This window comes from Ptychodera flava, chromosome 18 (assembly GCF_041260155.1).
Source record: "Ptychodera flava strain L36383 chromosome 18, AS_Pfla_20210202, whole genome shotgun sequence".
Taxonomy (NCBI): domain Eukaryota; kingdom Metazoa; phylum Hemichordata; class Enteropneusta; family Ptychoderidae; genus Ptychodera; species Ptychodera flava.
The window spans coordinates 27,901,547-27,916,180 of record NC_091945.1 but is presented as its reverse complement, the minus strand read 5'-3'; positions in this window follow the sequence as shown (position 1 = coordinate 27,916,180).

Sequence of the window (14,634 nt, the reverse complement as noted above, 5' to 3'; positions counted from 1 at the left end):
TGAACCTCTAGGGATTTCTTATTAATTAATTTTGAACGAGGAGCTCTTTCGCTGGGAAGTAAAATGAATTTCTAAATTGTGGCTCCTAAACAAATAACAGAACGAAAACAAAATGCAATAACCAGATGGTTGTCATACTCCAATGTTCGTAGTATTTGGACTGACTGCCAGAGGGGTTGGCTGTTATTGAAATTAATATTGCAATAGTGTTCACGGCAGTACTGCGAGGTAAGTATAATAAGTACCGCAAACCATATAAGATTTGAAGCACAGCCCTGCGAGAAACGTATTTTCCGGTTGGTGCACGGCAAGAAATTACTGACATAATTAGCAAAATAGTTCAATTCATGTAGCTTTCTCATAATGAATAAAGTAATTTCCCTTGAATGCAGAGATGGAGGCTATTCGCGACGTGAACTTTAATTGTGAAGCTTACACGCTGAGACCAAAAGATGTTGTGATTAAAGATATTATAGTCACTTACCTCCAGGAGATTGTCTTGCTAGTAGGCATGCATTGATGATTAGTATTCCCTTACCCGCTTCCAGTTGTCCTGTGGGCCCTGTCGTTGTGTCCTCTCACAGCGTGTGATCCAGAAGAGGAAGAAAGTGTCGACAAAGTCACAGTTGTTGACAAGGAACGGCTTGTATTTACAGTTGACCTTAAACGGAGGAAGCTGAAACGTCTGAACGTGCTGTAGTTTCCAACCACTATGTAATAAGGGTCTCACAGTAGAAGCGTTACATTCGACGACCTGGTCATCAAATGAACGTAGCTACCCGACTTTCCGCGAAATGTATTATGCGCAAACTTTAGTGATCTCTTCTTGCTGGAGCACATAGGATTCAACCATTTCGTTTGCAGGGGTGACAAAACCTGCGTTACATGCTTACTTAACTTATATTTCGCGTATTGATGTAAAACGGAGGGTATGAACTTCAAGTCATTTTGAAACCAAAGGAAGGGGATTCTTCCAACACGTGAACTTAATCGCCCCTTACATGCAGAATGAGCTTGCATGCAGAAATCAACGATAGACAAGAGGTTATTTTAGAATGCCCTTACGGCCCATGAAACAGTTGATGTTTCCACTAAATATCAAACTCGACCTCGGGGAAACAAGCATTTACATGCTTCGTTTTTTGCAATGGTGCCGATTAGGATTTTAAGTCCCCCTTTAGGCAGGCACAGCGACCATGTTTTGACATGTATTGGACTAACACTTGGGCCCTTTCGACCATCTTTGCCATTGGATGATTGGAGTTTCGATTAATTAACAAGGCTCGTGATTTGTTTTCATCTAATTATGAATGCTAATAAGATCACCTATGAAACTTTCGCTTCGCGTTCATAACGTCTCATCTTCGAGCATTAAGTATTCAAGGCACCTGTCTCACTCATCATGTATTTCTTATTCATTATTTGTTTTTTAAAGCTGTACGACATGGGGTCATCGCCCAAAACATTCCAATCAGGAACGTTCTATTTTCCTTCTGTCATTGCCCGAAGTACTTGTTTCCAAATTACCGAACTGATACAATCTTATGGCTTCACACCGATAGATTGCTGAACTAAACATTATTGTCAGGGTTTGCCGACGCCTACTAATTTTATTGCTGTTGCTTTTTTTCTTCTGTAATTCTTTGAGAAATCGCTTTCCCCGATGTTGCCACTGGTCTGTAACGATTTTGATAGTAAAATTGCTCTCAGATAGAGCGAGCTTGGTTACCAGAGCTGCTAAATAATCTTTTCAGTAAATATTTGACGTCTTCATCTTGAATTATTCCTTCCAAAGGCTCCATGGCTGGTCTAAAATTGCCAAGGATACACAATGGGGCAAGTCATTACCTTAATTTCTGGAAGTCTTAGAATAAATAGGTTCTTTTATGTTTGAACAGCCCTATGAAATCAAGTAACGTAGACTTTCATACGTTTAATCACATATCTCCGATGCTTCACCAGGGTAACTCGATAAATGTTGCGCCGATTTCCTGTTAGATGGGCAACCAAGAAGCTGCCACAGTGAGAGCAATCTAACAAATACGGCTGCTAGGTGAGAATTATATCGATAGGCAAACCTCTTCATATACGTTTAGTATATTTACATACATGGACGTGCAAGGAACACCATATTAGTGGTATGTGTAACGTATATCATCGTATATGGACCACATAAAAACCTTGATATACGTAACGTACGTCTATGCAGAACAAAAGTATTCGTAACGCAAATCTTTGAGAACCAAGTGTAGCCTGTAATTGTGCATTTTATTTGTATACCTACGTATATACGATAGTATTTGATAAATGTACAGAATTTTGCACAATTTACGATGCATAAATGAAGTAATACTTTATTAAAATTCTAACCTTTAAAAAAATATTTATCTGAAATATTTATCTGTTCTCGATTCTTTTTACATACACTCTTAAGAAAGGATAAAAGAACACTAGCAAACTAGTATTGGTCATCAAGGCTCGTAGGCTTATCTTTGACGATGAGATAGTGTACATATTACCCAATTAATGATTTTTGTCATATACTGTGTACATATTGAATTGAATACATGCGTCATAAAAGATTTGAATTGAGACCGGCCAACTCATGAAATTCATGCTCACCTAGACTTTTTACCATAAAAAGACATGACGCGCGCGCTGACCAGAAAAAAATGTATTTTTTGGCCTTATCAATAAATATACGACTTAACACTATAAATGCTCTTGTGGATTAGGACTTCAGCTTCAATATACGTAAAAGTAATTTCCAGTATATATATATATATATATATATATATATATATATATATATATATATATATATATATATATATATATATGTCACTAATATCACACTAATTTTCTGCTTAATTATTTAAGATGATATTCACACTTTTGTTGTATAGATAAAATCAAACTCAATTAGGAGAAAAGATCACTTTGAGCTTCACGAAGGAGCCCAGTTTTAAACAATTTGTTGCGATCAAAGCACACAAAACGTTACGATAATTTAAAGAACAACGCGGTCACTGATGATAAAAGGTGGTTAACTTTCCACTGTCGTTTGAGTTTATCAGGGCGTCCTATCTTTCATACGATGTGACTTATCGCAGTGTTTTTCGTCGTAACTCGCCTTAATCGAGGGATAGGCAATCGAGGAAAGCAAATCCCTCACACTCACAAGCAGGATAAGACGATTGCTATGTCTGACGTTCAGAAGATTCACTGAGGCACGTTTCCCACACATTCGCGATATAGGTTTCGGCAAATTCAATCTTTTCTGTGTGTCGATCTCGTATTGGCCGCTGATAATAAAATCCTCCAGACATCCCGCTACACCTCTCGCTTTCGTAATTAGGCCTAGCGATGATTGTAACAACTTACGCCATGGCTCACAGGGAACAAAGTCGCATAATCTGCAAACATCGTCCAGGCAAGACGACATGACCAGATCAATTAATATGTAAATTAGGCGTCTCGAAACCCTGAAGTACTTTTTATGTGTTTTTACCATATAAAGCGAATCATAAGAATAATTGCATGTAACACAAATGACATTTTACCCTCGCACCTACGGCGATTTGACAACTTTTGGCTTTCAACTTTGACTCACAACATTAAATCATAAATTCGCGTCGTCGATATCAATATAAATGCTGTGATACGATTGTTTATTTCCTACTTTAGACACATGAAATTGTGTTTACAGGTTTTGGACAGTTTGATCTATACATATCAATCGAGGTCTATGTATACATGCGCGTTTTACAAGTCAGAAAACACATTCAGTACCATCATGTGAGAGGTTTATCCCACCTAACCTATCTTTCCTGATTTGCATTCCATCAGAATCGACGTAGCATAAGTGGATGACCGGGAATTATTTGTGATCTTTCTACGGAGTCACCTGCCATAGTATCTGCAACAAACACACTCGACTACGCCCACGTCTCACCATGGCTTACTTTAAAATTAACGACTCGTTTGTTAATTTTCACACTAACAGCCATAACACAGCTCAGACACTGAAACACACCAAAGCACATACAAGACGAGAAGGGTAATGTGTGAAGCCACTTTCCCTTTATTAGGCCTACACTGCATTCATTTTCTCTACTGAATTATACCGTGTTTGTTCGAAACAAAACCGAACTGGGTAAGCACATTATTTCCAAGATCCCCGATGATCGTCAATGGCCTAGAGAGCGAACTGAAAAGCCAGTATGCAATGTGTCAAGTATCGGGACCCTCTTTTCGCCTGTTTTCAATTCATCAACGATATTGTTACTGAAGCACAGGGACACCTTGTGAAGTCTCCAATCTTTCGCAGAGAGGTATTCATGGCGATAATGATTGATTTAGCGTTAAAGAGGCAGGTAAAGTCAGTGTAATTTTTGCTTTGTCTTAATTAATTTCTGTCCCGTTTATTACTGCCAATACAGCTCATGTAATAAAATAGATTTGGCACAGTTTGTTGTAATTCCTTTTCTGTAGGACAGGTGCATTTTACCAATTGGTTGTTGTTAAGGTTACAAGTATTTGTAATGAGTCTTATCGTGACGTCATTTTCATTACGCTAATGACTATTTCCTGACATCGCCTTCACAGGAGGGCTGAATAACTAAACACAATTGCTTCTAATATACCTGGCGTTATGATGAATCAAAAATAATAATGGCACTGAAGCCCAGTAGATTTCAAGGAAATGGCCACTGAGTCACGAATTCTACACAGCACGCATGAAGAGCATGCCCTCTCCATCTGCCTTGTTCGTAGACTTCATTTCAGTTATCTTAATGGGCAGGACCTTTCATCAACATCAGCCATTTTTCTTAACCACCGACCAGAGTCAGGACGAGTCTGCATTTCTGCAGTTTAATGTACCAAATGACATCTTTCATTAAACCCAGGTGTGATAATTTCTAATCAATCCTGTTGAATTTCTGTTCCCAGTGAACGATAAAGAGATTAAGGTGTTCTCGATATTGTGTTACTTGGAAAATACGCTTTCGATGCAAGTACTTTCTGGTAAGTAGATAAGGCTTTTCACAAGGTACTCTAAGTCCTTGAAATTAAAACATGTCTTGGCTGCTCTTTTCACCCTGTGCAAGAACGCAATGACGTCTGTCTCCGCTAAGCGCTGAAATCTATTCTGCGCTCTAAACTAACTGAAATGTGGATTGGATTAATTTTAGCATTGGCATATACCAATATCCCACATTCATTGTCCTGTATACATCATCACTAATGCAGTAATTGTTTTGTGCTAAATTTCGCTCGGAATGAAAACTTTAAAAAATTCGTACATCTTTTCCAAGTCTTGAACTATCCTGTCCTTCGGTTTGAGTTTCAAACATTAGCAGCTAAAAGGATCCGATGTCTTTAAGAACACCATGTGCAGAAATTGGATTTGTTTTAATTCATGAAGGGCAAGGCATAACTGTAAAACATACTATTCGTGTTTATACTTAGCCGTCTACACAAATCATCGGTCATGGTTTACTTCACTTACGTAAACTGGGCATGAGAGTCGATTGCTCCGAGTACGACGGCAGCTTGTTATGAATTTCCCTAATACGTACACAACTTCACGTCTTTAATTTTCGGGGACCATTATGCCTCGATTGGAATTAGCCACAATTACCATATTTGGCATTGCAGGGTAGGGTAGGTCGCCGTTATACTCACTAATGCAACCTGTGTTTGGCCAAAATGTACATATTGCGTTTGATATTGCCTCAAAATTGTCGACAGAATCCCCGTCGTTATCAGTGATTCCTGCTGTCATATAATCGATATGGGTGATTCAAATAGCTACGTCACTAATGTTGGTTGGCTGGACTAAATGTACCAAGCAGCTATTAAAAGGTATCACTTGTTGTCCTAAATGTTCCAGGCCTGTCGTGGCGGTAAAGATAGCTTACGCTGTTCTTGAAACACCCTGCTGACAGTTAGATTATCCAAACATTTCCGGCGATGCTGCAGCTCCAGGGGTTTCATTCAGTCTTTCTCTGTTTGTGCGAGAAGCCAGACCAAAATCCGTTCCTGTCAAGATTATTGCTCGTTTATTTAGCAGTCGTAGCACGTAGTCGGGCTCGCAAACATATGCCTCTGCTGTGATGCGAGAGACTCTTCTATCAATTGCAAACTGATTTGTGCGAAATCACAATTGGGGATGGTTTAGCACGTCAATTCTCGGAGCATTTCGATACAAAATCAGACTTTGCTTCTGTGGAGAATTGACACGTAAACAGGTAACTAGATGTACAGCGGGTCAATAATAGAAATCAGCAACTCTTCAGGAGTTTGCGGCGATGACACGCTCTGCTGGTCAGCTGTAAAATTGAGAAATCTTAGATGCCCAAAGTCGGCATATGACGACAGATGAAGTCAATCACAGTGTAAGTCCGTTTCTAGAATACCACTAAGATGCAATTTTCTTTGCCATCAGATTTGTTTCGAAACAAATGGAAACAAGTGACCAGGCGGTCGATAAAATTTGCATATGCTAAGCTTATATGTTATACTTATTTAGACAATATACAATAAGGGCATTCTGAACAAAACTATGTGTCAAATTTGGAAGCCATAATGATTACAGAAAAGATGTCGTGGCAAAAATCGTAAAAAATAAGCCCAAAAATGTGAGTGAAAACAACTCGTACTATCAGGTTGATGTTGTCATTCCTTGGAACTTGCAAAATATAAATTGCTATAGAGACGAACTGTTTCATAGTAAACACCTATTGCCTGGTCTATGGGCTATAGCGCACGTCTATTACCCCGAGGGGCCGTGTGTTACAAGAAACACATCGCTATTCCCCGAGGCCGTAGGCCGAGGGGTATAGCGATGTGTTTCTGGTAACACACGGCCACGAGGGGGTAATAGACGAGCGCTACAGCCCGAATAAAGACCAGGCTTTAGGTGTTTTATAACACACCACATGCTCATGTTGTATTGTTATATAGTTTTTAATGTGTTTTGATATTTTGCACCACAACAATCCATTGTGACAAGTTTACCGGGCGATGTTTCCACAGCGGTTTCAGTTGTACGTACGTGGTACCACTATCTTTCAAAAGATATTCTAAGCATACCTAGCGACATCCTTAGTTGCATTTTAATCTTTTCCGTCGATGAGCTGTTCAAGTATCTACGCTGTTGGAATGTTGGAAAATGTTGGAAAATCTGTTTCAGAGAATATGTCGTCACCTGTCCCGGACGCACATCACGTTCTAGTCACCCGCCATTGCTGCAAAGCTGCAGACGACACTACTGTCACGTGACCGGGCACTTTTCCAAATTTGGGCAAAACTATTTCCCTAGGGAAATAGCTTTTCAAAAAATACCCTCTGACGTCACTTTTGTCGATCCGATGGGGACTAGACGTATCTATTTTCTCGTCACGTGACGTATTCTAGCGAATCGCGACACGGAATGAGCATGTGGTGTGTTATGAAAGAAGTTATGTGAAGGAAACCTGGTAAAAATTAACAAAAGATAAAGCAATATACAAAATTTATGCTCTTTTGAGTAATCTTAATAACAACATACCTAAGCGGAAGCGTTAAATCGCAGTTCATAGGTGATAGACCAGCGGTACCAGGGGTAATAATGCTTTGATGAATATGAGAAAAATAACCACAAAAATATGCACACTTCCCAGGAGTCTAAATATCAAATATCAAAGCAACTATATCAAAGTTACATTCCATCATCCCTAAACATCTGTACACCAAAAACCAAAGGCAAAATAGACCAGTGTTTTTAAGGAAAGAAATTGTTGATTAAAAACGAGATAATTATCCCTAAATATACAATAAGCTGTATATTTCATTATAATTTACTAATCTAAATAAGGTCAACGCTAGGCATCTTAACATGCATACCAATATCATAGCAATCGAACCAGCGCTTTTGGAGAAAGAGCCTTCAAAGTAAAAATTAGGCGGCCTTACTGCAGAGATAATGGTCGGCTATGTGACACACAGATATAAACCAAAATCCAGCTTAGAAGACCTGCAATTACAGATAAAGACAATGTACGGCTGTTTAAGAACGTGAAGTGAAATTGTTGGAAGTTAGAGTTCAAAACTATTCCTTTGTTGAAGGTTATACCCACAAAGAAGTCTCACTAGCAAGGCACAGAAGGAAACGATTTCCCCTTCCTCCTAAGATTGGTAACGAACGACGTTCGTCTTTTCCAAAATGTGGTTGATAAAAAGGATCAAAATTAAAAAAAGAAAGGCATGTACACGATGTGTTATCTAAGGAAGAATAACTGCCAAAAATCTTGAACATAAATCTGAAATTAGCTACTTATCATCCCTGCTATTTGTTTCTTTTTTCGACAACAACATGTGTTTGCATTGTCTTCAGCTTGGTTGATTTGGTTACGAAGAAATAAATCATGGTATAAGCTACAAGGCAGGAAAAGCAGAAGTTTTTCATTTGTTGAAACCTTGACACGGATAACGACTATGGCTACAAGATCATCATATCTGCCATTAGGTAGCAACAAAACTGTAACACAAGTGTAACCACGTTTATACTAGTAACAAATATACTCTAAGCTTACTATGTTTTAAAACAAAAGTTACATTTTTAAGCATTTTTCACATTCATGAGAAATTTCAGGTATTTAACGGTATGGCAAAATAATAAGGCGATTTTAATACATGCCTGTATCATGATTTTAATCTACCGGTAATAGTCACCCGAATATTATATGCTGCAAAGTTATGTTATATGTAATTATCACAATCAATGATCAATTATCTTTTTTTCTTTATGCCGTTCAGTAAAGATGTCGAGTACTTACAGTAATACACCACAGGTTGTTAGATGAGACTGCGCATTAAATTTTCACTCGATTTTTTTTTCATATATTGACTACAAAATGTTGCTTGCCTATTCCGATTTGATATTTATGGACATAACATTTCAGTTTTATGGTCTCGTGAAAGCGTTTCGGGACGATTTATTGAGCAGGTTGGGCAGTGTTATTTGGTACAGTCCCTGTAAAACCCACAGCGAATAACTTCATTCAATAAAAAATCGGTAATCTAAAATTCAAAAGACTTACTCATAAACCTCACTTACTCATAAAATTTGACTACAGGGCTCATACCGTGAAACGAATAATATATTTGATGTACAACTTTTTTACTTTGTAAGTCGATAAATAACGTCTCTTTAGAGAAAATGCGTAATTATGAAATGTGCTCTTTCACATTTCAATGTCGTTCGATGCATTCTGACACTTTTTTAAGAAAATCCCATTTCTTATGCGAATTCAAACCTGTAAAAACGAGTTTCAGTTTCATAAATTATCCTATCACCTTTTCAGGGACGAGATAAAGTCATATTGCCAGATGTATTTCCCCTTTACTACTTAGAGTACATTTCGGATAAATATGATCCGCGTGCGCAGTGTGAAGGCCAATTGAATGTCCTTTATCAACCTCAGTATTCACGTCACGCTCCGTGTATGAATATGTGGTAAGACTACACGACTCACCCTGTCTGTTTCATTATGTAGCCATAAATTCATTGGAACCGCACAGATAACTAAAGACCCAGTCTATAAACAGAAATCCATGTTTTGTATGTCGGATCAAATGCAACGTCCAATCAAAAGGCATGAGTCATGTCCATACAAGAGGCACTTGCCGGGACGAACAAGTTTGCTAAATTGGGAAAACAGCTCGGGCTACTCATTACAATATTTTGTAGTGTACCGATAACATCCTCCATTGGGAAAGAAAGTGCTTAAAGTGTACTCCCCGATATACGTCGTAATGATGCTGTACTCTCCTCTCTAGCCATTTAAACTACACCTGATTGGCACACACCGACGATTATCAGTCCCCTTCTCGCCGTAAATTGGCCATTAGTATAAAGTTTTCCCACTTGTTCTGACGTTAATGATGCCATTCGCCGTTGTTGCGGTATCGCTTGGTATTTTAATCAGCGAAAAAAAATTTGAGATGCTGTGTTGCCTGTACATGTTTTTTCAGTCTCGTCAAGTTTGTATGTCGACATCTGAATTATGATATTACTCACAAGGTACCAATAGAACCCCACTTCGTATCGATTGAATGCCACAATTATACCTATCTTCAACGGCCCTGATTTAATGAACTCATTTGATACCAATCTATTACTACATTGACGTTAACACAGTTATTGTCACCGGTACTACTGCTGTATGTTTCAGATACTTATGACTCAGTTTCCTTGTAGCTTTCATCGCGGTTCCCACGTCAATGCACTAACAGCCAATTTGCAGGAGATCCCTTGTCGATACTACAACAGCCTTTAGAAAAGCTTGACAAGAGGAAATCATCAAATCTCCTTTTATTGGAATAAAAGCGCTTTCAAACCAAACTTCTAAGGCAGGTTTTGTTTAATGTTGCGGATGTTTTCCGGTATCTGCTCGATTTAGGGAAACATGGTTATATTTTGTTCTGTATGTTTTCTGTTTGAGTACATCGCCATTGGCTTTTCCCATCTTCGATTTCGGATAACGTACTCCTGTCATCCTAAAATTTAACTTTACGCTTTGCATAACGACAGCATTAACTGAAACAATACCTAAAACAGACCACTCTGAAGTCCCCTCCTTCCCAGTGTAATAATTTTATTTTGACTTGATTTATTTGAGTTTTGCTAAGCCGTTTACTGTCTATCTGTGATAGGAATTAACTCACAATTTATTATAACACTAATCCACTGATTGTATATATATATATATATATATATATATATATATATATATATATATATATATATATATATATATATATATATATATACTACATCCTCATATATCTTGTACCGTAATCCTGTGGCGCCAAGCTGTCTAACTTCACAGCTGATCGCACGCATCAACGTCGTCGTGGAAGAAAAAATACACGCGTAAGTTGTAGCAATGAAAGGAAAACATGTACTGCAATAGATGGCCGATAACTGGACGTACAAGGATATTCCCGAACACTACACTACATTAGAGAACGCTGCAACGCTCAAGGATTGTACATTGACAGGTGCCTACGGGGACGCTAGTAGAGTGGTCTCGAAAGAATAGGACAGGTGGCCCAAGATACTTCTGTAATGGTTTGAATTCAGAGAAGCTTTTTGTAATGCGTGGAATCGTGACAAAAAGGCATTCAGTACGCTGGGCCGAAAACCCCTTGAGCTTGTGTCGGTGTAAAACTGACCCACTTAGGTGGTTGACGTTTTCTCTGATAACTACTCTTGAAAGTAGTTCGTACATTTTACTTTGCATGGAAGTAGGTAAACACGATCATATCGATGCTGGGTGTACGAAAAGAAAGGCACGCGTGCTTCAGATTATCTAAATTGAAAGAAGCGTGTTATTTGTCGTCTTCCTGTATGCAAATTAGTTAGTTAGCTCTGCTTGAGTATCACAATCTTGTGAATGGTAGCACGATTGCCAAAGGCACGGTCCCTCTATCACGCCGAAAGACATGTGAAATGTCCCAGTAAGTTAGTATCATGCAAAGTTTAGAGTACAGTCAATCACACTCTGCACCCAATAGTGTTTTCGAAAAAGCATTTTTGTTTGATATGAACGAATTAATGGAGCAATACAAAAGAACTATAATAATAATAATAATAAAGAATAAAGAATATTTATAATGCGCCTAATCTCAAAAGAGAGCTCTAGGCGCAGGACAAAATACACTAATATTGCACAGAGTCCGTGCCATATTGTGCTTACCTTATATATGGGCCAAAGGGAGTGGGCAGAAGGAAGGCAAAGTTCAGTACTGACATTTTTCTGAATTTGCAAAGCATGCACAACATTTTGACAGATTTGAACAATTTTTAGCTGTTCATTTTGACATGTTAATACTTGTTTTCAAAAGCAGGGAAAGCTAAAATTTGTTGCCGACGTTAGTAAGTATCCAACTATGAGTGGACTCGTGCCATGGTACTTTTCAAAATTTCTTAACTGCCTTTTTGCCTTACTATGCGTGTCTCGGTGACTAGATTTTTGTTGCACTCATAACTTACAAAACTCATTCAAGTTACAGAAAGTGATGAAATTTTGTGCGTCGAATGTTGATGGAGTCTAGTTTTAATTAGTTTTGCATATTTTATAAACTTCTGTTACTCTGTCATATATAAAAGCAGAATGCTCTGAATTTGATTACACTGGCACTACTTAAATCTAGTTATGCCGAAAGTTCTTAGAGCGCGAAACGCTGATTATTACCTCATTTGCATATTTATGAATTTCTGTAAATAGGTCAAATATCATAACAGAATGCACTGTTTTTGATCGGACTTCTGAAGTACATTCATCATAATTATACAAAGAGGTCAATTGACATGGCATAATGAAAAGTGGTTAATTTTGCAAAAATAATAATTTTTTTTTTTATCTAGCTATTTGATAAACATAATTTACTAAATTTGATGGCACTTCTGGGATACACTGATCATACACACGTTCTGTTATGCTGAAAGTTTGAAGAGCTATATATCAGTATTATTAGTGCTCACTCGTTTATTTAAGAGATATCTGTAATTAGGAAATGCATCAAAATTGAATGTCTTGTATTTGATCGGCCTTCAGATGTCCTTGGTAATAGTAAAACGTTATGCTGAATTGTTATTTGAATGACTAGTGTGACTAGTGGCTTATTTACATATTTAATGAATTTGTGAAATGTTATTCGGATGATTATTAAGAAGATTTCACACATGGGGTTACTGAAATTGACTAGATGACCGTCCAGCCTTCGTTCTGCAGATTCACTTCCCATATTTACATTCCCGACCTCATAAACTAATGCGTGATTCCGTTCTCAGATTTTATGCAAAATCAGTAAGTCTGTTTCTTCGCGACTGTGTTGTGATCGTATGCAGCATGAGAAATAATGCAGAGAATAATATTTTCCCCAAGAGAAATCTGCTCATATATTTCAGAACATTATTTAGATAACAATCTTTGTTAAAATTTTAAGCAACTGATGATCATGATTGATGTTAAGTAGTCCGACCAAAAATTGGTCCCACGTCTGATAATTCCTTCTATCTATCAAGGTTTGACTGTTCCACCGAGACAAACTATCGATCAATGTGGTGCGCACAAACACAGGTGACAAGAGTCATCTTTCGCTCTCTGTTGAGCATACCTCAAACGTGCTCCTAATCGACGATGTCAAAATGTTACGCATCGCCCATGCCTTCAATCTTATGATGGCTGAAAGTTTGCAACCGTTTCCCTGTACTGCCGATGAGTTACACATATAACCGTCACCAAGTTCGTAACTGTCGCTCGGCGTAATTAACTTATTTCCTTTCTCACATTTGCACATGTCACTTTTATTAAAAGCCTCAAGCTATATCAATCGTCACCACCAGCTCCGGACTGGCTGTCTTATAACTCCCATTGATATTAAGAGTAGTGACGCCACATGCGCGATTTTGTCTTGACTTGGATCGCCCACTAGATTGGAGATAAATAAAGAAATTACTGTCTTGTGAGAGCACGGGCAAAATCTCGCAGGGTCTTTGCTCGTTTTTTTTAACCTCGGATTGGTTATGAACTTGTCCTACCTACTTGACAGCAGACAAGGAATGGTAGCAGAGCGGGTACTACCACTCTGTTTCGAGGCCATGCCTCCCCACTTCGCACTGCTCTGAATACAACAGCCTGAAGCGTCAGTGAGAGCATGGACGTCTGTGGAACGTCCAGGGTGAGAGGTAATCATAAAATAGTTAGCATGACAACCTCGAGAGATGCTGAAAAAATCAAGCTATGTTTCTGTTGCAACATGGGACTTGTGAACGAAGAGTTACCTGGCAGTTGCTGCCAATCAGATAGCTCGGAGTGGCCCGGGAGCGTTACTGAGAGCGTACATGCAGTTAACTGAAATCGCATTCAGCAAAAGAGAATGAAGTGCGGCGGTAAAAGACAAAATACGCAGTGATACATGTGGGTGTGATTTTTATAGGACGTTTTAACAAGACGAAGTCTTTTGCCTGAATGGGACAGTGCATACCGTTCTTTGAACTGCCCCCGGAGAACAGTCACTCCATTGACACAGTAATTGCGATAGGAAGTTGATTTCGATTTTAATCTCTATTGCTATAGGAATTGTTCCAGTGATATAGCTTTCACAAACGCTGATCGTTAAACACATCGACGTATGTGTCTGTCCCTGGTTGTCAGTCACTCGGTCGATGTCTATCAGTGTAATCTCAATCATTTTATTCCGTATGCATTCAATTTGGCATTCTACTCTTAGGGCGATGAAATGTGTCATGTCTTTTTCTCGTTCGATTTTTCGGCAAACATGGCAAATATTAGGTGAATTTCACAAATATTTTGTTTTATTATTAGGCTTCGGTGACTCGTTTTCAGAACGATTTTTTAGAAGCTTATGTGAAACATACAATGCATAGAGTAAAGAGTTAAAGTCGCATGAAGCCATAGGCAAAGCAAAAAAATATGCATGACTTCAATAATGTCCCATGCACAGCAAAGGATATACATCACTGAAATCACGGCCTTATATGTTTGGGGTTCAATCCCATCAAATAATGACGTCATCATAAGAAATAGGAGGCCAGATCATTCATGACAGAAGCTTTAA